This window comes from Ambystoma mexicanum, chromosome 1p, assembly GCF_040938575.1.
Source record: "Ambystoma mexicanum isolate Mex_15411 chromosome 1p, UKY_AmexF1_1, whole genome shotgun sequence".
Lineage (NCBI taxonomy): Eukaryota > Metazoa > Chordata > Amphibia > Caudata > Ambystomatidae > Ambystoma > Ambystoma mexicanum.
Genome location: NC_090921.1, coordinates 1,481,279,142 through 1,481,302,687, shown reverse-complemented (window position 1 = coordinate 1,481,302,687; position 23,546 = coordinate 1,481,279,142). Strand labels below are relative to the sequence as shown.

Here is a 23,546-nt window from a genome sequence, read left to right as displayed (position 1 = left end):
GCACTCCTGGAAGTCAGCCAACTCTTTCCACAGCCTCAGATTGGCTGCTGCTGAGTTAGATGTTCGCTTGACGAAGTTGGAGCGCCGAATTGGCAAAGACCTTCTTGCCCAAGAAGTACAGAAGTTTATCCTCCTTGGATAGAATTTGGGCCACTGCCGTTGAAGATGCAGAGGCCGGCTTGCACTGGAGGGTGGTCGCTGCCACCACCGTTGAGGACGGGAGCAGACAAGTTGATAAGGTGTGAAGCTCGTATCGAGCATCAATTCTCTTGCTGATGTGTAGCCCAGTGTGGGATTTATCCCAGACCTTGCGGGCCTCAGCCATGACGTCCTTCTGAAGGAACAGGCCGGTGCGCTCTTTAGGAGACAGGGTAATGGCTCCCGAAAGCACCCCCTCCTGAGGAGTGGGGGCCTCAGGTACTGGAATGTCAAGGAAGGCAATCATATCCAAGACCCGGTCATAGAAGGCTCTCACTGAGCGGGGCTGCTCATAGCTGTCCTGATCCGCTTGATGCTCATCCAACAAGGTGGGAACAAAAGACTGGTCCACCACGCATATCGCCTCAGGTTTTAAAGTGTTGTGCTGGTCCGCCAGTGTCTTCTCTATAGAAGACAACGAGGCAGAGGAGGAAGAGATGGAGGAGGTCCAGATACAAGCGGTGGAGGGAGTGGCCCGACCGGAACCTGTAATCGAACAGCCGGGGCCGAAGGTGGGACAGGAGGCTCAGGATACATTTCCTTGAAAAGACGCCTGAAATACGCCTTCATAGGGTCAGAGTGCATGAGCATCTGAAACTTCCCAAAAAAACTCATCCTCTGCCAAAGTTTTTGGCGCTGAACAGGAATAGGCTGCTTGTGAGGGGCATACCCCCATGAATGCAAGGAAGATGGTTGCCAGGAGGGCCCACCACCGGCCGGATCCACGTAAAGCAGTGGAGCGGAATCAGGAGGTAGTGAGACTGTATGAGGCTGCTATGTCCAGGCACGCCAGTCAAATGAAGGGCTGAACGGATTTTCGTTGTCCACATAGCATGGAAAAGGCTGCTTAGCCCCAAAAGGAACGTTGCCAGCACCAGACGGCGTGAATGTCAGTGTAAGAGAGGTATCCAAAATGGCTGCCGTAGTGCCGCCATTTAGTCGACACCTGAGGAGAACTGCGTCAAATGTGGAGATGAGGCAATTATCTCCTCAGGGGAGTCAGGGGACTTAAGTAACACCTTAACCTTGATACAAGGATCCTCGGCAGAGCCGGTACTGGGTGGTCTCGGATGTTTACTGGAGATCTTGGAACCTGCCCCAAAATTAGCTTCCAGTGGAGGAACCTCAGAAGAGCTGGTAGTGGAGCGGTAATGCTCCGTGACCGCCCTCTTTGCCCCCTCAACAGAACCGATACCAGCGCGACCCAGAGCGTGGGACGGTTGAGGGATATACCTCACCAACAAGACCTTCAAAGAGGATCTGTCGGTGCTGACTTTAGCCTCAAAAAGAGGAACCTCAGGTTTTAACCCGGTACGTAAAGCTCCCTCAAGAGGGGCCTCAAGTCGTGATTTAGAATGGAAAGCTCCAGGAACCGAGATCTCAGGGCGTACCCCGGTATTCAGAGCCACAGACAAGCTGGGCTTAACCTTAGCACCGAAATGGTGAACCTCAGAACAGTGTCTGGTACTGGCAGGTCTGTTACGGGAACCCTCAGAGAACACTCCAGTATGCCTATTGGGCCCCTGGGGCACCTCAGGAACACCCCTGGTGAAAGAGGTACGCAAGCCCCTCCCAGACCTGGAAGACCCTGGGAAAGAGTCGCCTGGCCGGGATGCTCTAAAAAGTCAAGAACTTACTGGGCGGTTCTTCTTTTAGTCAATGAAAAGCTGGAAATGAGGTGGAGGAACGTGCTGAAACACCTCCTCCCACCGAACAAAACGACATTGGAGTACCCGGACGGAGAGGGAGTCGCAGTAGAAGCACGAATCCCAACAATGTTCTAGGCATAGACACTCGAGCAAAGAGAGTGGAGATCCGCCCTAGCAAAGCGGCGTTCGCATGAAGAACAGGACACGAATCCCGACGTTCCGGCGTAGACGCAGGACTAGATGACCGAGGAACCGCAGCAGGAAGGACAAAGGGAATACATTTTTTTTAAAAATCACAGTGATGCTAATGCGTTCAGCCCCGATCACGTGGAGAAAAGGACTGAAGGGCGATGCACAGGTCAGAGCTTAGGAGGGCGGGGTTACAGCCACGAGCAGTACCCCATGTAAGAATGAAAGGAGGACAACATTTGCAATTTGCGATTTTTTACAAAAGGGCTCCGGTCCCGTCCCGAAGAATGCAATGTCCCACAAGTATGGAGGAAAGGGGACGGGGACGTAGGAGTAAGACAAGACAGTAGGAGTGTTACAAGTGAAAGAATCACAATCCTTTTTCCTACACAAGTGGCAAAATGTGTTCTAACGGAAATGGTACAGGGATTTTGTTGCTGGCCTTCCCACCAAAAGCAACACCTCCAGCATGTCTTTCAGATATTCCCAAGCATTTTAGCATACCCTTTTAGAAACCAGGCGTGAGCAAGTCCTCAGTTTGGGGAAGACTAATCGAAGGGCAGATGGCCATCTCTAGAACCATGTTCTCCGAGCCCAGTTCGGAGCAATGAGGATCATAGATTTCCCGAACTTCCTCAACCTCCTGATGACATGAGGAAGGACGGAGTGGCAGAAACTCATACATAAGTGAAAATTCCCAGTACACCACGAACGCGTCCCCTAGAGCTCCTCTTTGAGAAAATTACCTGGAGTAGAACAATTGCACTTTTTGTTGATGCTAGTTGTGAACAGATCCATTTGATGGGTTCCCCCAAAGGACTAGGACCTCCAGAAGGACTTCCTGATCCAACTCCCACTCATGGGAGATTGTGCTTTGCCTGCTCAGAGCATCCGCCGCTGTGTTTCTTCTCCAGCTAGATGAACTGCCAGTAGAGAGATTCCTTCTCTTAGTGCCCAGAACCAGAGCTGCATTGCTTCTCTGCACAGAGGTAGTAACCCTACACCACCTCTGTTATTGAGATAATGCATGGCCACCGTGTTGCCATCATTATCAGGGCATTATTCCCCCATACCGAGGGTAGGAAGGCCATCAGCGCTAGTCTGATTGCCCTCAGCTCTAAAAAGTTGATGTGAAATCTGGACTCCGACAGAGACCAGTGACCGCTGATTGAGAGGTCTTTCATGTGGGCTCGCCATCTTGTAACCGAGGAGTCTGTCACAACTGTCATCTCCGGCGATGGATGTCAAAAAGGTTCTCCTCTCAATATATTCTCTCTTCAGGCCCACCAAGGGAGATCCTGGGTGACCTTTCATGGGACTTGAATAAGGTCCGTCATTCTGCCAGAGAATTCTTCTTTCTTTCCTTGTGCTTTATTCAACAAATGTGCCTTCAGCAATACAATTAATTCCATCAGCATTCTAACTATATTATATGACATGCAGGATAAAATGTCACATTAAAACAAGACAATATTCAAGTACTAGAAATTCATGCAACTTACATCTATTAGAGTTTAAAAAGATCAGTACAGGTGAACTGAATACATATGCCTGGTCAAATATTTCCTGCGTGACCAAGCTAGATACATAAATGTTGCTACAAAATATATATATCATTTGCAATTACAATGGACTGGCAAAGGGTTACAGCTTCCATAGCACTAGTAACATGGACTTTCCTAAACAAAAGAAATAAATACAAGCTTCTCAAATTTCTATAGCTCTCACAGAATAACAAAACATACATAATTGACTCAGAACCTGAGTCACACAAGGGACAAAGATCTGAAATATGTCCTTTCCAGCCACTAGTGAATTGTCTTGAGGATGTGGCCAGTTCTAAGCTCCATAAATAATGTGCGTGCGTAAGCTGGTGTTATTAAATCTAAACATTGTTCTGCTCCCTCTTCAATTTTCAAATGCAAATAATCCAAACCTAAGACATTCCTAATTGGCCTGTCTAACGGCCAATTTCACCTCTTCTTTAGTGCAACTAGATAGATTATCAGTATTCCACCAGATGTCACTTAATCCCAGTACACTCAGCTGGTGTTTTACATGTTTCACCCATGGCAATGTACGCCCTCCGAGTACACTGGTTAGCGCCTCCTTTTAGCTTCCAAACTCCTGAGACATCCAAAGCCTAATACAGTAGAATACCAGTTTCCATACTATCTGTGAGACAATCGGCTCAAGGTTGCGCTTCATGAACAAACGGGTATTGGGAAACCCTCTTGCGAGTCACAGTAATATTTTAAGGAATGTGTTCTCCACTTTCCCCAGTTTGTAACAATTACTGTGTCCACATAGTTCTGCTCCATAGAGGGCAGCTGAGGCAGACTGGATCTTATACATGTTCATTGATGGGGATACAGCTCTTTCTCCATGATCTACAAAGAACTTTCTAAAACCACCACTATTCCTTTCCAATAGGACCACTCATTTTCCCAACTGTGCAGACCATACCCCCAGTGTCAGTAAATGATATGCCCAAATAATCATAATAGGTTACTTGATCAAGATTGGTCCATCTACTTACATTGGTGTGAACTGAACATGGAGGAATGCAGGGGAAAAGGCCCAACGGAGGGGATATCAGAATCGGAACGCTGCGATATAAAAAGGAAGACAATGTGAGAGCCCACTCGGTGCAACCCAACGAGAGAGAGTGAAACAACGATGTGTGTGGCATCCTGGGTTCTTCAACCATGTGGCGGACAGCTGCATGACCCCTGCAGGCGGAGTCACAGGAGAACCTGGGAATACTTTTCCCGACAAGCGGAACGACAAGACCCAGGATAACTGGGTCGGACCCGCTCCCAGGCAACCGTCAGATACCTACCATGCGGTTCGGTTCCCAGTACAGCAGGAATACATAGCCGACAAACACGAAGCAGAAAACCTTTCCCGGGTACTCGCCCATCGCTCACCTTCCGTATTGAGTAACAGCGTTCCAAGTACCTCGGTGGTGTCGGCTCGCTTGGGAGCTGGGATTCCCCGTAGTTGCCCAGCCGCGACGGCCGAGGCAAGATGACAACCTTTAATCAAAGAGGAAGGACGCGGGGCTTATGGGGGTATTTATAGAGAACAAGTACAAGACCTCACTGATTGGTCCACCCAACTCCAGCCCCTATAGAAGGGTGAAACAAATGACGGACTGTGTGTGTCTTTTCCACTCTCTTGCAGGACATCGAGAGAGAGAGCTGCACCCGAGACGCTCTGGTCATACGAGGACTTGCTGTCAATTTTTGAAGGTTCACCCTTACTACATGAAGAAGAAGAAATCTATCTTGGAACTCTGATATAGTTTGGTCTTGTTCTTCTTTAAGGTCAAACACAATTGGGAGCATTTGGTGGTAAAGCACCCCAGGCAGCGTCTGATCCCCATAGGTGATGTTGCCAGAATACGGCATCATCGGCAAAGAAAAGTGCCGGAATGATGTCAGCGCCAAGCCATGGGGAATCAAGCTTGCCACCTTGGCACTCGCTCATCAATTCCAGGATGACCTCATTAATATAAAGGGAGAACAGGAGCGGGGTAAGCACACATCCTTGCTGCACGGCTCCGTCCACCCTAAACTCACCCCTACTCTCACCTGCGATGCCCCGCCTTACCACTGCTGTATTATTACAGTAGAGTTGCCAAATTATATAATGTGTTGGAAGTGAAAAGAGTTCTAGTGTTAGTTATTTCTCAGTGTGGCCTGATGCGTACACGCATGTGTTCTTGTGGGTCGAGTTCTCTAGCTGTTTCGTGCAATTTCGATCGAACAAACGAATGAATGACCTGCTGCTGCTGGGTTAACTGTTGGGCTAACTGCAGAGCTCGGAGCAAGAGCTTCCCCGAGCCAGCATTTTCAATACAGCACCAGTGGTACATGTAATGCTCAGTTATTGCTTAGTGTTCAGTGAATTGGAAAAAACTATTTTACTTTATTGGTTTTAACGACAAACTATCTGCGTGTCCGAAGCAGCCTATTGGAATGGCAAGTTGCGGTTTGACACCTGGATTTATTTATTTTTTAATCTGTTTCCCGATACCGGCTTTCAATGACTATTAATAACTCTGGGCTGTACGTTTCTTAGAAGATACCTCCATTGTTGTCTGTCTTTTCTACAGTCGGTGGCTGTGGGCACCATGCCTTTGAGTCGATTATGCATTATTCGACAGAACAAGACTTTCAAAATGTAGGGGGGCCAGTTCTCTCCACTTATTTTACTTCTACAATAATGGCACGAATGTACTATCTGAGAAGTGGTCTGCTGGATGATGATTTGAGGGCTCCGGAATTGGATGATTCGTTCCCGATTGGCAAACCACTAAGGAGTCATTTTAAACCTCTTGAGAAAGCCCCAAAAACGGCTCAGTTATCTCAACCGTGTGCAAAGAACGACCCAGAGCTACCCTCTCTTTTTAATCTGAATGGGCAAGCTACATTGATCTCTTTCCCAATATACAGAGTTCAAGGGATGCCAAGGAGAAGGTTCTGGAATTCACCCCGACTGCCACCACCATGAGAAAAAGTATTAAATATTCCCTCCTCCCCCCCCCCAATGTAATTGTTGCAGTTTGGGAGATGCAGATTTATTGGAAATGGGAGATCTAACAGCTGCTTCGGATCAGAGGTGTAACTTTAGAGATTAGCTCCCCTCAATTAACCTCGTTGTGGGGCAAAGATGTCCATACCTCTCAATTTTTGCCCACAACTTCATTGTCCTCGAGTCCCACATTACCACTCCTATTGGGCTCTGAAGTGGAGGATACGGCAGCTCTGCAAACTCCTGATAAAATCGAATTGGGAGAACGTTCAGCCTGATTGAGGTCCGTAAAGGAGGTCATTATAAGTTACTCACCGTAATGACTAACTTACTCCCCAGTCCATAGTCACCTTTCCTCCATACTGCATGGGCGTCGCTTGCTAGCGACTGGAAACAGAACCGTTTTCACCAGAAAAAGGTCTATACCCCTTTAAATGTATGCAAAGGACGGGCTTGTCCCCAAGAGCACACGTTCCCTTGACTCCGCCCTCCAGGGCCACACCTAAGTCCCCTTTGACGCATCCGGACGTATGGAGGAAAGGGGACTATGAACTAGGAGCACGTCAGTCACTACGGTGAGCAACTTATAATTACTCCTAAGTCCCGTCCCCTTTCCTCCATACTGCATAGGCGATTACCACTGAATGATGCCCAAGGGAAGTGCGATGCTTTGTATCCTAAGAAAACCGGTTCCTCAGGACTGCTCGCCCGAATGCTGCGTCAGATCTTGCACTGCCATCCAGGCAGTAATGCTTGCAGAAGGCGATGGAGTGGCCGACGTAGCTGCTCTGCTAATGGTTTGCCATGGCACATGCCTCTGGAAGGCGACTGATGTCGCTTTGGCCCCAACTGCATGAGCATGAATGCTTTGTGGAACTTCCTTCTGCGGAGACTTATAGGCCCCCTTAATGGTCACGACCATCCACCTGGCTATGGAGGCCTTCGAGGCTTGGTCCCCTGGCTTAAAGCCGCCAAAGTTGACGAATAAAGCCTGTCTTGTGGAACCCTTTGGTCCTGTCTGGATAGAATTTCAGGGCTGTTCTAATGTCCAGACAGTGCAACACACTCTGCTTTGTCCTTTGGGTTAGGAAAAAATGTTGGCAACACGACTTCTTCATTCAAGTGGACTGAGGAGATCACCTTTGAAAGTAATGCCGGATTGGTGCCAAGCAACGCCTTGGATCGATGGAACATGGTATGCGGTTCTGTGGCCATCAGGGCCTGAATTTCGCACACTCTCAGTGGAGAGAACCAGGACTCTGGAGACCGTGAGTTTCTGGGAGAAGTGAGGAAAGGTTGAATACCTCTGAAGAGGTGCAGCTGAAGTGGGTGTTTTTGGCAAGGTCCGCGATGTGAGCAGAGAAGGAGAGGGTGAAGTCGAAGGTGACATCAAGGTGCTTTGCCTCACACGATGGCAAGGGTAGAGGGCCCAAGTAGAGCAGCCAGAGGGAAAGAGGGAAAGTGGCCGCAGGGCTCCCAATGAGAAGGAGCTCTGTCTTACTGGCATTAAAGCAAAGATTGCTGGAGGTGCACCAATCCTGAATCGTGGACAGACCGTCAGAAATGAGGGAGGAGAAGAGGTGGAGGGAAGTGTCATCCGCATAACACTGAAAGTTAGAAGAGAAGGTGGAGATCTGGTGGGACAAAGGGTCCATATAGACAATGAAGAGCAAGGGTGAGAGAGCGCCCTGGGGAACACCACATGTGGAGAGAGGTGGTGGAGAGAAAGGACAAAAATTGGACCTCGGAGAGGAAATCCAGAAGGAAGGTCAGCCATGCCAGGGCCTGATCCGTGATGTCCAGGTTAACACAGAGTATGTTGATCAGGGTGGCATGATTGGCCATGTGAAAAGCAGAGGAAAGGTCAAGAAGGACAAGAACAGAGGGAGAGCTGAAGTCGAGGTTAGAGAGCAGATGTTCACAGGTGCTCAGGAGAGCAGTTTCTGGGTCTCTGGCTGCTTTGAAGCCAGACTGATGGTAAGGGAAGCAGCCAACAGATTCAGTTTGGAGGGCAAGCTGGGAGATGGCCAACTTTTCTAGGAGTTTGCCCAGAAAAGGAGTGATCGAAATCGGGCGATAGATTGCTGACCAATTAAGATCAGCAGAAGGCATTTTGAGGAGGAGGTGCACAAGGGAGTGCTTGAGGGGAGAGGGGAAGGATCCACTGCTGAATGACAAAGTTACTCACCGTAGTGACTACCTTACTCCTAGTGCACAGTCCCTTTCCTCCATACCTGTGGGACATTCCGTCCATCAGGACAGGACCCAAGCACTTTTAAAGCATCAACTTTTTTGTCCTTTTATTTTTACGCAGGACCACCAAACGTGACCCTAGCCCCACCTTTACAAGCTCCGCCCCACGCATTGCCTTTCAGACCTTTTCTATCGCCAGGTCCAGGACCATTTAGCAACAATAGAGGATACTTATTAGAGGGGACGGCAGGCGGGCATATGGAGGAAACAGGGCTATGGACTAGTAGTAAGGTACTCCCTACAGTGAGTAACTTTCGTACTCCTACGCCCCGTCCCCTTTCCTCCATACTTAGGGAAGATTCTCAAGCACTGACCATAGGTATTACGGGTGGATGGAAATTTCCCTTATTGGAACAAATTATTAAGAACTGCCTGGCCGAATTGGGCATCAGCCCGGGAGCTAAGGTCACAAATGTCTGCAAAAAGCCGATGGGGAGGCCCACGTAGCCGCCTTGCTGATGGACTCCAGAGGGACGTATTTTTGGAAGGCAACAGCAGCTGCTTTGCCATGGACCAGATGTGAATGAATGCCCTTTGGGGGCTGAATGCCTTGATTTTTGTAGGCCTCGGAAATACATGAAGCTATCCAATGCGAGATGGACGCTTTCGGGGCTGGTTTCCCTTTGGGTCACCAAACATAACAAAGTTGTTAAGAACTTCTGAGTTTGTTTGCTCTGTCGAGGTAGAACTACAGAGCGCATCTGAAGTCTAGGTTGTGTAAAACCCTCTCAGCATCGGAGACTGGGTTTGGGAAGAAGACCGGTCAAGATATTGACTGCTTTAAATGGAATTCAGAAACCACTTTGGGAAGGAAAGAAGGGCGAGTGTGAAGCACAGCTTTATCCTTGTGGAAAGTTCGGAACGGATGTTCGACAGAGCTTGAAGCTCACTTAAAGGTCTTGCAGATGTTACCGCAATCAAAAAAGCCACCTTCCAAGAAAGGTACGAGTTCGATAGTGGCCATAGGTTCAAAAGATTTATGACAAAACAGTGAGGACCACATTCAGATCCCATTTGTGATTAGGGGCCCAAACTGGTGGAAAAAGATGAAGACCCGCAAAGTGTCTTTTGATGACTGGATTAGCCATTGAAAAAGAGAAACTGTCTGTGGACAGGTAAGCCGCAAAGGCCGATAAGTACGTCCTGCATGATAAGACATGGATGCCAGAGGCTGCAAGGTCAGATACAAAATACAAGACACAGGAAGCCTCGGTGGGGTCAAGCTCTTTGGCTAGACACCAATGACAGAATCGGAGTCACTCGCTGCTGTATTGAGCTCTCAGAGGGCTTCCGTGGCGCTTGAATTATAAGAATTTTATCCTCAGAGAGGTTGAACTGCGCTAATGATCGGAACTCGGGCACCAGGCCATCAAGCTGAAGGATTGTAGGGAGGGGTGCCACAACTGGTGACTGCTCTGGTGAAGGTCAGGAATCTGTGGCAACCTGATCAGGGAGCACACCAACAGGTGCTGCAGATCCGAAAACCAGAACCTGGCTGGCCACCAAGGAACTATGAAGAGGCAAGTGCATTTGGTGGCACTCTTGAGTTTCCAGAGTGACCGATTAATCAGTGGCAAAGGAGGAAAAGCGTAAGCTTTCATGTTGTCCCACAGGATCTCGAGAGCATCCCCCAAGGATGACACTCCGAGCCCATCCCTGGAAGCATACAGAGGAGCAAAGAGGTCCACCGCTAGAGAACCCCATTGCTGGAAGATCTTGGTGAGAACATCAGTGTTATCTCCCACTCGTAACTCACCACTGATTGGCGGCTGAGGTAGTCTGCAGCCACATTGATATGACCTGGAAGGGGCACAGCCTGGAGCCAGACATTGTGTTGGATAGCCCAATTGCAAAATTTAAAAGCAAGGTCCACCAGGAGGTGCCCCCCTGTTTGCTGATGTAGAACATCGCTACGGAATTGTCCGTGCAACTCGAACCACATTGTTGATGATAGTGGGTTGAAAAGCCTTGAGACCCAGAAAAATTGCCAGGAGCTCTAGGTAATTGATATGGAAGTGCCTGTCTTGGGGCCTACATAAATGGTACAACTTGCGGTGACGCAGCGTCACTCCCCACCCCAGAAGGGAGGAGTCTGTAGTAATCGTTACTTGTGGGTAGGGCTCCTGGAAGGAGGTCTCATCTGAAAGGTTGCTAGCGGACGACAACCACTGAAGATCCAGTGTCATGCAGGGTGGGACTGCAATCATCTTGGAGTCTGGATCCGTAGCCTGGGAACAGCAGGTCCGAAGAGCCAGCTCAGTGCGCCGCAATTTCAGGCATGCAAGAGGTAGAGCTAACACACGAGGCCATGAGCCCCAGAAGTCTCTGGAACCAGCAGGCCGACATGTGGGAGGACTGCAGGAAGAGCAGAGACTTGGTTGAAAGGTGCGAAATTATGTACTCTGTCAGGAACACTCCGGTTCTGACGGTATCCCAGCAGAAACCCAGAAATATCAGGTCTTGAGCAACAGACATCAATGGTTTCCTCCAATTCACTGACAGCCCAAGATGAAACAGGAGCTGAAGGAGAGACTGAAGATTGGCAGTAGCAGCCTGTGGGTAAGTACTGTGCCGGGGCCAATCCTCGAAGTCTAGATATCCATGAACTCCCCGCAGTCTGAGGAATGCTGCAATGACCGACATCTTCATAAAGACACGCAGTGTCGAGCTAAGACCAAACTGAAGCACACAATACTGGAAGTGTTCCATTCCCATGGAGAACGGCACATATGTTCGATGCGGGCTCCAGATCAGAATGTGCATGTAGGCATCCTGAAGGTCTACCACGCTAAGCAAATCGACCTTCCCGGGAGAGGATTTCATCTGGTAGGGCGTAATCAACTTTAATTTCTCTTGGGGTAGAAAGAAGTTGAGGATAGTGAATAGTGCGCAGGGCAGCCTGGTTGGGTTGGGGCACTATAAACAGACCCTCCACTTGTAGTAGCCCTCCACTTGCTCGAGCAAAGGAACAGGTTTCACTGCTCTGAGGTCTAGATGTTTCTGTACCTCAGCTTTGAGGGAGGGCAACCCAGTCGGCTGAAGAGGAGGGTGAGAGAGTGGGGTAGGGGCAAGTGGAAGCCCGCCTGGGGAGATGGACGAAACCCATCCGTTTTCTGTGATGGTGTGCCACTCCCCCAGATGAGACCAAATTCGTCCTCCCACCGGAGTCTCATGTGACCGATGAAAAACATAATTTAGATGGTTTATCGGTGGGGAGACCACCGTTGCTGAAGAGCAGGGTGTTGAGCGTGAGAAAAACGGGCCACCTTACCTTTGCCGTTTACAGCGGGAGCCACCAGTGGGAGCCTCTGCCCGGCGTGCCCGGCCGTCCTGAAAGCCTCTGAAACCATAGAAGGACCTCGGTTGAGACCCTGATCTCGGAGTACAAGGGGCTTTTGCTGGGGTTTTGGCAAGAACCGACAATGACTTGGGAGTTTGGGTGCTTGCATTGGTATTGGCAAGTTCCTAGTCTGTGGAGGAGTGGAATAGTTCATTACCCTCGAAGGGGTGATCTAGCACCTTGTCCTGAACTTCCTTCGAAATCTTTGTCGCATGCAGCCACGCTTGGCGGGAGAGGTTTACTCCGACCATAAGGCCCCGTTCGGAGGTGTCTACATGATGGGCAGCGCCCTGCAGTCGATCCTGCACCAAAACTCTGGCATTAGATAAGCTTCCCTTAAAGTGTTTGAGCCTATCAGGTGGAATACAATTCTAAAACTTGCGAGCTCCTTTCACAGCTTGACATTAGCAGCCGCCAGGATAAGCTCGGTATGAGCCTGACACAGCTGAAGAGACAAATTGAAAAATACACTTTTCCCCCAATGGTATCAAGAAGCTTGTCCTCCTTGGAAAGGAACTGAGACGCAACGGAGGATGTAGAGGCCGGCTTCGACTGGAGCCTAGCTGCTGCCACCACCGTCGATGAGGGGAGTGGACATTCCGACAATGATATGTCTTCAGATGCATGTAGCTTGTAGCGAGTGTCAATTTTCTTGTTTAGGTGCTGCCCGGAATTAGGTTTTTCCCAGACCCTACAGGCTTCGGCCAGGACGTCCTTCTGAAGGAACAGGCCAGTGCGTTCCTGTGTCGACAGAGTAAGGGCGCCAGAAAAGTACACCTTCATGTGGAGCCGGGGGCTTGGGTATTGCGATGTGTAGCAATGCCATCATATCTACAACCCGGTCGTGAAAGGCTGTAATAGAGCGGGCATCGCTGTCCTGGTCCGCCTGATCCTCATCCAATGAGGCGGGAGCAGAAGTCTGATCCGCCACACGTGGCGCCTCAGGCCCAGAGGGCACGCTTCAATGAGCAACAGAAGTCTTTTCCACAGGGGAAAGTGGAAGCAGAGGAGGCGGAGGCCCCACAGGGAGTGGTGGAGGAGGTGGTACTACCGGGACCTGCACAGGGATGCCGGGGCCGGGTCATGCGGCTTAGGATACATTTCCTAAAATAAATCTTTAAATTACACCTTCATGGGATCAGAATGCATAAGCGTCTGATACTTGCCAAAAAACGCATCCGGATGAAGGTCTAGTCGCTGTAGTGGGTAGAGGGCAATCCATTGGAGGGCAGAAAGGGTTCTTGTTATCCACAAAACATGGAATAGGCTGTTCTGCCCCAAAAACAGGCCCCTCAGCACTAGCCGTGCTGAACGATGGTGTAAGAGATGTAGTCAAAATGGCCACCGTGGACCACAGAGGTTGGACTGCCATTTTGTTAACGCCGTAGGTGAACTGCGTCACAGGTGTCAGTGAGGCCGTGGTGAACACAGGGGAGTCGGGGGACTTATGTTCCACTTTAGCCTTGTGACAAGGAACCTCTGCAGAGCCGGTGCTAGCAGATCTAGAGTGTTTCTGAGACACCTTAGAGACTACTGATGAATTAGCCCTAAGTGAGAGAACCTCAACGGAGCCTGTACTCTAAGACCTAAGGTGTTTAACCAGCTTCTTTGCCCCTCAGTGGATTGGCTCCACTACAGGTCTGAATGTGGGATAGTGTAGAGTCACCCCCAGAAGCCAGAGCCCTCAAAGGATGCCCCTCAATCTTGCTGGTCTTCGATATAGCCCCAGGAAGGGGAACCTCTGGGGGAGCCCCAGTACATTTAGTCACCTTGACTGGGACCTCGAGCCGTGACTCCGTACACTTCGTTCTAGATGTGGAAACCTCAAAACTGACCCCGGGTGACAACAAGTCCCAGAAGTACTGGGCCTAACTGTAGCCGCCAAAAGGGGAACCTCGGATAAAGATCTGTTTTGCTAGCCCCTTCACAGGGATCCTCGGAGGAAACTCTTGCGCGCCGGTTAGATATCTTTTGGGACACCTCAGGAGATCCCTGGTAACAGAGCCGATTGAGCCGCTCCCGGACCCAGAAGACCCCTGGAAGGAGTCCCCCAGCAGGAGTGCCCTAAAAAGGAACAAACTTTTCAGCAGTTTCCTTATTCTTCGATGAACTGCTGTAAATGTGGTGGAGGAACGCGCTACAACACCTACTCCCACCTGACAGACGCTGGAGTGCCCGGACGGAGAGGAAGTGGCAGTAGAATTTGGACAATGTGGACAGAGTTTGTTGAAGGGGCAGAATCTGGTGAAGTAGCAGAGTCTGGCAGAGGTCGGGCAAAGCTGCGGGGGTGACTTAATTTGGGGCTAGGACAGCAGAAAGCCTAAATACGCCACTGGCTGCAAGGATCAAGTTCAAGAACCTCTGCATCGTCCACAAGTCTTTTTATGACCGGGGTCCGCACTACATTCAACTCTCTTCCGAAATACCTTCCTTCTAGAGCCCATCGCTCAGCTACCTCTAACTCTGAGGGTCAGACGCTTCTCCTGGCATAGAGTGGGTTGTAGATTTCTCTCCTCTGGAGGTGCCTCCCTCTCGAACGGCCTCCTTGCCCCTCTCAGACTTGTGCCGGACCACCTTAAGTTGGGGAAGCAGCTCAAGACCATCCTTTTCTCCTCTGTCTTCTCTCTTTTGCTCCTTTGTTAACTTACCTGTCTGCTGCGCCGACTGTTGCTTAGTTCCCTCAGAGTTTCACTGGGTACTAGGCTCCTCCACATCCAGTCTTCCTTGCACTGCCTCCTGGCCTACCACACACTTGGAGCCTGTAACTGCACCCCCTACAGCCTCCTGCACTTACCTAGTTGCCATGCTGCCATGGCTGCACTTCCTCAGAGCCATGCTGCTCTGTTCGCACTACCCCCTTTTGTCCCCCTTGGACTTCCCCCTCTCCTTTCACTTGCACTTCTCCTTGTCACATTCGCACAATTCGAATGACACAATGCCTTGTAGGATTGTTTGTTTTGTCCACCCTATGTCTCCCTTCACTTGTCTTGTGGCACCTAGAACCACTTGTGTACAGGCACGCTATAAATGCCATATCATATAAGGGCAGAACATTTAAGTCAAAAGGTCTCTGCATCACTCGGAGCATTCAATAATAAATGTGTGTCGGGTCATTCAGGATAACATTTTATATTTGGTTTTCTGGTTATCTTCAACTGAGCACCAACAACATTCTTTCTTTGACCCTTCTTTTGGATAGAAAGGAACGCAATCAACACTATTTGTATTTGGTCCTCACCCCTTTAAAACGCTCTCCCTCGTGCTACCTATTCTCTACACAATCTATAATTGTGTAAGGCCTTGCAAGCAGGGCTATTTAATAAAGCAGCATGTAGCGCAGGTGGATCTTCTGCCAAAAAAAGTTGCTAAGTCAAGGGGGACAGATGTGCTCTAGACATAATCCACAGTAGCATAACTGTTATAATGCATTTCTCCTCCAATTCAAATGAATTTAAAAAACAGAAAAAAGTCTTTGCCAGTTTTAGTTCATTCTACTGTACACTCCTTTTGTTACTGAGTCTCTACCATTAAGTATCCTCCACTGATCCACACTGTATTCATCAACTGCCTTCCAAACAATAGAGGAACTGAGCATGCCAGAACCTTCTTTGGCACAAATACCTAAATCATGTTGAAAGTCACTACAACAGCTCAGGTGTGTCAAAGATGACTAAGATTATGGCTCAAGGAAAAAAGGTTTGGGTAGTGTCCAATTTTGCATGATCTAATGGCACCTGTGCAGCTTAAATTGTTCCACGCACTTTAATGGTGGATAAAAAGTAGGTTGGGTAGTATGGCTGCTTAGGCCTTAGTTGCGTGGGATTACCCAAAGCAAGAAATGATTTGCAGAAAACATTTAGTGTCAGCAGTCCAATGGGGTCAATATTCACACATTCTATTAGTTGATTATTTAAAGATAGGGCTAATCCGCTCTAGTTGAAACAATAAAACTGGATCCTTTCAGAAGCAATTCTAATTTGATGTATTTTTTGCCAAACTTGGTTATGCAATAGGTATTTATCCCACAGGAATCTACACTTCTATAGAGTAGTTCATTTTGTAACCATAAAGAATGACGGGCGTGGATAACCACGATTTAAAAAAAAAAAAAAAATGTTCATTCTATTTCTTCCCGGGTACAGCTATCCACGCACCCTTTTGTGTAACTCTATAGAGATCTTCACCTCAACCCAAAGGATCAGTGAAGAGGTTCTGGTTTTACACATTCATGTGGAAGGATCATACCTGGGGCCACGATAAGCCTCCTCATTCAGATTTCAGTATGACAGCGCTCGTTGCACGCAGGATTTTGACGACAAACACCTGACAAGAGAAGAACAAAATGGTATAGTGGTTAAATGGCCGGCTTTTAAGGCAGGTGACCTGCATTTTAATCAACAATATGGGCGCGCGCGAATGCCAAACATGTTTCTACGTCTTAAAGAAGAAACGAGCTCCACATTAAGTAAACCAGGAGTCTAGCCCCTTTGATGTGGAATACATCAGAAGTAAACACAATCAAATAGAATTGCCAATGTTCAGGAAGGGGAGCCTATACCAGTTTACTCGAGAATCATTAGGGCTGACAATGTGTAGGTTATAATGAGCATTTAAAAGTCGATTTTTAAACAGTTGTACACGATAGGGCAATGTTTTATATATGTCCGAATGCATTACGGTACAGTAACTAATTGTGAGGACTGTCCGTTTTGAAAGGTAGCAAAACTAAGATGTTGTAGGAAACATCAAAACAATTTGAAGGTGGTAAAATATATTTTTCAGTGACGAAACAATGGCAGAGGGAATTAGAAAGGGGTGCAGTGAGCACGTCACAAAAATAACTAATGCTTGACCGCAAAACAACACAGAAAAACACTGGTTGTAAATATCAAAGGCTAATTGAGCGGGTGCAGGCGAGCACGAGATTAAAACTTTAAAAAACACGCTTATTTTTCGTTGTTTATGGTATCCCCCAGGGCCTTAATATAGACCTTTCTTTTGATTTTTTATGAAAAAAAAAATCACGCATGGTGCATTCATCAGAGAGCACTGAACACAATCCCCTCATAGGTAAATGGCAGCAGGGTCACCTCTCATGCAACATACAATCTTTCTCACGCTAGTGAAGCAAATTAAAAAGGTCCTTCTAGGACTACCAGTAGCCACCCTTTTCAGATTTGGCGCCTTTTGGTGGTGCAGACACCAACATATCACCAACACCATTGCAACAGATAAGAGAGGGGGATGGGAGGGGGAAGAGGTGCCAGAAAGCTGCGTTTGTGATTGGCATGACGACTGGGACTGCTGTGGCATAGCTGGCACGCACACTAAACGTCATTTCTTGCTTCATTACGCCGATGGAATTCGATAGTGGCTTAACTAATTTTCTCCTAATCATGAGTACTGTCACGTGTTCGTTACTTTCAAAGCTAAGGCCACGTAGTGATCTTTCTTTTTGCAGCCAAAGGTAGTCAGGCTATATTTGGGCTAGTTTCCTTGACCCTGTGGGCTACATGTAGACTTCTTTTTCAGAATACTGTTACTATACAAGCGATTATTTTTTGGATGGGTTCAGTACCACTGACATGAGGACATCTGTATGTTGTTAGTGGTACATCTCGCAATAAAATAAGTTGTGAGGTCATCTGTAAGTTGCAGTTGATTGGAGCGGTGCATTACCAATGACAAATGTGTTCCCCTGCTCATAACCTGTTTCTATTTCCCCAATTCCCTGGTTCTTGTTTATTTGATTTGTGTGGAGTTGCAGTACCAATGACAACACAGATGTCCTCATAATAAATCTCAATGCAATTTCTTAGGAGGACATCTGTATGCAGTCAATGGTACTGCCCCGCTCCAATAAATTAAGTTGTGATGACATCTTCAGCTTGTAGTTCATTGGGTAGGTACAGTACCACTGGCAACATGCAGGTGCCCTCGTGAGAAATCTCATCGAGATCAAAACTACATTACAGGACAACTACGGCCAATGTCCCCCTCTGCCCCCCGTCCCCCATTGCACTGTCCCTCCTCCCTTTGCACTATTGCTCCTTTCTCCCTCTTGTACTGTCCCCCCTCCACCCCGGGCAGTCACCCACCACCCCCAATTGCACAGACACTCCTTCCCCGCCCATTTGCACAGTCACTTCTCCCCCCAGTTGCACAGTCACTTCTCCCCATCTGCAGTCTCTTCTCACCCCCATTTGCACAGTCACTCCCCCCCATTTGCAGAGTCACTACTTTGCCCCATTTGCAGAGTCACTACTTTGCCCCATTTGCAGAGTCACTCCTTTCCCCCCATTTGCACAGTCACTGCTTCCTTCAAATGTTGTACAATGCTGCTGTGTACTGTTGCTGGCCTAGATTTCATCTTTTTTTGTGTGTGCTGTCATTACTCATTCCTTCACTACATGCTAAATGTAAAATGCAACAAACTACAAATACCTGAAGTATTGGCTTTGCCAATGCTGGTTTAAAAAGCAATTGCTGAACATAAACGCAGATTAGGATTTTGCTGGAGAGCATCATCAAAAAACCACCACCACCAATAAAATAGATGTTATATAGCAATCCATAAATGTAACAGTCGATGTCATGTGCACCATTTTTTCTTCTCAGCCACACCTTGAATCCTCATTTTAGACAGGTATCTGAAACTTCGTATACCAATAAAGTGTCTAGATGGCATCAACAATGTTACGTCACTTGCCAGCTATGTTTTAGACAGAGGTACCAAAGAGCTGTAATAACAGATTTTACTGTATTTATATATACAACATTTTAAAACAAGCATTGTCAATGCCAAATGTTTTGGCTCTTGTCTAGGCATGGGTAAGTCTTTTGTCATGCACTGTAGTAGTGGTATTAATTGGCCATCGATGGTAGCAGATACAAATGAGCGGGATTACCATGACCTAGAATAGCAGTGCCTGACAAATGCCTAGTACTTATACACAAACCAAAACTGTTGGCTTTGCCAATGCTCGTTTTTAACAGGACTTCAGTGAAAGACACAGTGCTTATACATCGAGTGGCTGAAGGCAGACCTATTTAAGAAATTGTTATTACACCAGTAGATGTTTAAAACTCTAATTAATTAAGTCATTAAATCTCATAAAACTGCTTTGCAGGCACTTCCAAGCACAAAGTTTGATTGCCTTAGCCATGAGGAGGCAATTGGTGGATAAGTAACCTAACACCGCCGCCAAGCTTTGCCTTCCCTCCTCATATGCCATTTCTCCCTAGCTGTACACTAATGCAATCATTCGGTTTATGGGTGTCGTAATAGCCAAAACTAAAAAGAGGAAGAGTATTACGAGTCCTCGGCGCACACTACTACCTGTGGCTGGCGCCTTTACCCATGGTGGCAGCACTCCAGGAGTAAGGGTCACACGGCATCCCGATAGGCCGTGGGCTGAGAGACGTCAGGAAGATGGCCCGGCTGACAACAGCATTGTTTTGACCGCGGCTTTCTATATAAACTGTGATGACCCTCAAGGGAGTAGGACTCAACACGCTCTGCTAATGTCCTTGTCCCGGCGAGTGTGTGGTCTGCCTTTCAAGGGTTTTGCTGCCATTCGACTGTCCTGCCTAGTGAAAAAGTGAACAAAATGCCCTCCCAAGTTAAATCACTTTTCCAAAGTCTAACGAAAAGGGTAAAGCACGTGATTACTACAGGTATCTAATCTCTTTAACCTCCCTATAAGGTATGAAGTGGGTTTTAGGGTGTTGGTTAAGCACTTGGTGGTGAAAATATTTAGAATTGAGTTTCTCTTCAATGTTTCTAATATCGCTTTGTTAAACAGGTGTCATATTGGTACCAGTGTCTTATGGGGTGTTGTATGTGGTACATCCACCCATTTACTACTGTAAAGGATATGCATGATATGATCGGTTATGTATAACCCAGGGGTTCCTAAGCGCGGACCCGGGGATCAAACCTGTGTTGCTCCATGTCGTCTTGCTTCCATGAGAAGTCAATTTATCTTTACGTTTTTGTGCAAACATATTTGTTGACTTTCCCGACTTTACGCAAAAATACTCATTTAGTCCTTTTGAACATTGTTGCAGATTACCCCCAAAGAAGGCAGTGTTCTCCCGAAACACCCTTTTCATTGTGTAAAAAATTAAAAGATGACTGATGGAATTGAGGACTATAAGTATTTCATAAATCATTCCATTTTGCATTGTCAAAAATATTCAGAAGTGCATGTTTTAAGAAATGTCTATTTAGAATATTGCCTGTTCATACAAGATAAAAAGGTGAGCAGGAGACGACAGTCTACTGATTTGGAGACCAATCTTTGCTATCCTGCCCTTTGATTAGTAAGTAAAAGGTAACGTAGGCAGATAGACAGTCCTACCTGCCATTCGCCTGCCATTCTGTCTTGCCTACCTTCTCACCCTTTTTTCCTGCTAGTGAGTGCAGTATGTCCTTCACCAGCTGGTAAGTCCTGCTTGCTCCCTCATACACCTGCCTAGCGAGCCTTGACCTGTCCAGTCTGACCACTGCACCGACTGCAGTCCGCCACTCTTATATTCACCTGCAGTGCAAGCTGCACGTCTTACCATTCTAAAGGCCTCTCGGATCATTGTTAGAACGGTCTCCATGCCACGTTCAATTCTGGGCGGCGAGGCCGTGGTGTGGAGAGTTGGGCCCCGACTCACCCAGATTGTTCAATATCTATGGGGAGGAAGGGTGAGGTTTTCACAATCCCCTGTTCAGGCAACGAAACCCAGACCGATCCTGAAAATCTAAGAACAAGCACTATCAAGGACTTCAGGCATTTTGCCCCCACAAAACGTGGTGCTTGACAGACAGACGCCAGCATTCCAACGATAGGCAGATAGGCAATGAGGCTCAAGGTTACCACTCTCAAATAAGAAAACACAGCGTTAGGAGCTGCAGTAGCCCATGCAGTTGCTGCCTCAGTAACCGAACATGCTGTTGCTTATTCCTCTGCTGTGAAATAAGACAGGGATCACGGGAAGTGGTCTGATTATTGTATCCATTATAAAATATAGTTCCTTTTTCGTCCAACACATTTCGCACATGACAGGGCAAAAATCGGGTACACCCCGAATAACTTCACTGGAAGTGCAATCGCCTGGGCAGCACCACACATTTCAACTAATAGTTCAATGTTGAACAGCTTTGCAGAGTTTGAGAAGGCCTTCATGGAAGTCTTCCAGCCACGGAATATGGTTTCAAAGGACCAAAACCAGCTTGTGGACATCAAGTAAGGCTCTCAAGACCTAATCCTATATTAGCCCTTTGACCAGTTAGCCACTGATGCTCAGTGGCTGAAGTTGCCCAAAGAATTCAGTTTTGTTGCAGATTGAGCAAGGAATACAACGATAAGCTTAAAATCACTCACCAACCACATAATCAGGATCGACCTAGACGGGGTGAGAAGAAGCAACAGGTTCTGAACACACCATTCCCCAGGATGCAGCTTTTTAACCCCATAGCTCCGACTGAAGTAGCACCTTCAGAACCCCTAAAATTGGGGGCGATCCAAAGCCCATTGTCCGAAGAGCAAAAGAAAATACTGCATATGCACAGTCTGTCTTTATTGTGGTGGTTCAGGACATTTCCTGGGTACAAGCCCACTCTGCCCCCACAAAGCCAGTGTGGTGGGGGGGGGTGATGGGATCGTTCTCAGAAGTGAGGACAACAAGCAGCCCACCAACAGGAGTTCTTCCCAACACTAAATCAGCAGCCATGCCTCTTACTCGCCTGTCCAACTTCACTGCCTAGCAGCCCAAACACATTCCAAGGAAGTCCTCTTGGATTCAGGGACTTAAAGCAATTTTATCAGTCAGTCATTTGCAGAACCACATGGGATACCACTTGCCAGAGCCATGGAAACATAAGTAGAGCTCATTGACAGAATACCATCAGCTTCCGGTCCGATCCGTCTACAGTCGGTCCCAATGGAAGGACCATAAATCAACATGTCAAGCACTTTGTTTTTGACATAATTCACACCCAGTCCCATCCCATAGTATTGGGCCTTCAATGGTTGATGCATCATAATCCGTTCATTAACTGGACTACCCAGACCTTGGCTGTCTTATGTGATTGATTCACTACCCAATGCAGTCTTTCTATACCTTGCAGTTGAGCCATGCAACAAGAACGACAGCAGCAAATTGCAGATGTGCTCATTACAAGAAGTACCCAAGAAGAAGTATGCTACCCACTGGAAAGTCTTTGCTGAACCTGAACAAATACCTCTTCCACCACATTGACCCTTTGACTGACATCAATACGACAAGCATATAGCCCCATTGTCTGATCTACTCCTTGTCAAAACAAGAATGCTTAGAGTTCCAACGATATCTGGATGACAGTCTGGCTAAGGGATACATCGCACCGTCTCGATCACCAGCATGGGCACCTCTGTTCTTTGTCCCCAAGAAGGAGGGCACACTTTGCCCATGCATCAACTAACTGGGTTTAAACCATATCATCCAGAAATATTCGTACCCTTTAACATTGATAAGACGCATCATAGAGTCCCTAAAGGATGCCAGTGATCACCAAGCTATATTTTCAGAGTGCGTATCACCTACTCTGATCACACAAGGGGACGAATGGAACACAGCATTTAAAAACACTTTGAATACAGAGTGATGCTCTTCAGTCTGAGCAATGCCCTAGGAGTCTTCGTAATTTATGGATCACATCTTCTCAGACATTATAGGTAAACCAGTCTGAGTCCATCTTGACAGTATCCTCGACTACTCCTTCTCTACTGAAAACGTGAAGGAGGTATTAATGTGTCTAGAACATAGGCTGACAAGTGAGTTTTCCACAGAATCAGAATTTCTGCAATAGTCAGTGACGCTGCAATTCAAATGGACCCATCAAAGGTACAAGTCATTCAGGATTGGAAATAAAGGCACCCATAAGATCCTGGGTTTGGAAAACTATTACCGGGACTCCATAGCTGACTTTGCTCACCTGACCGTGATCATAACTCTTTTACAGGTGTAAGGGTGAAGAAGTAAGACGGACCAAGAGGTGGCATAGTTGTGGTTATAAACCTTTATTGAGCTTTGCAAAAAGCCATCTATCCCTGCCTCAACCTAAAACGAAGTAAAAGTCAGAATGTTTGTCAAATAATATTTACCATCCTTGTCCAAAACCCTACGTCTATCCTTAAAACTTAAACCCAATAACCTCATATATATTTGTGAAAGTGTGTCTGGGGTGTACTGGCCATAGTGAACTTTAACCAACCCCATCAATATGCCCTTAAGAAGTTATGAAAATAAAACGTACGCAAGGCTACTGCAGACCCCCCACGTGCATGTCCACTACAGACTGGAGCAACGCTGAGTGCTACCGCTAGTTCTAAATAAAACAAAGT

General features: G+C 47.4%; 1 protein-coding gene across 9 annotated transcripts in view; it reads right to left on the bottom strand.

The window, feature by feature from the left end:
• The window catches only part of MEF2D (myocyte enhancer factor 2D), a 1,898,135-nt gene that overhangs the window by 1,608,236 nt on the left and 266,353 nt on the right, over positions 1–23,546 (bottom strand). For all 9 annotated transcript variants that reach the window (XM_069607157.1, XM_069607149.1, XM_069607151.1 and 6 more), the window contains one exon: positions 16,414–16,491. The gene's annotated coding sequence lies outside the window, so the exon portion shown is untranslated. The remainder of the gene's footprint in view (positions 1–16,413; positions 16,492–23,546) is intronic.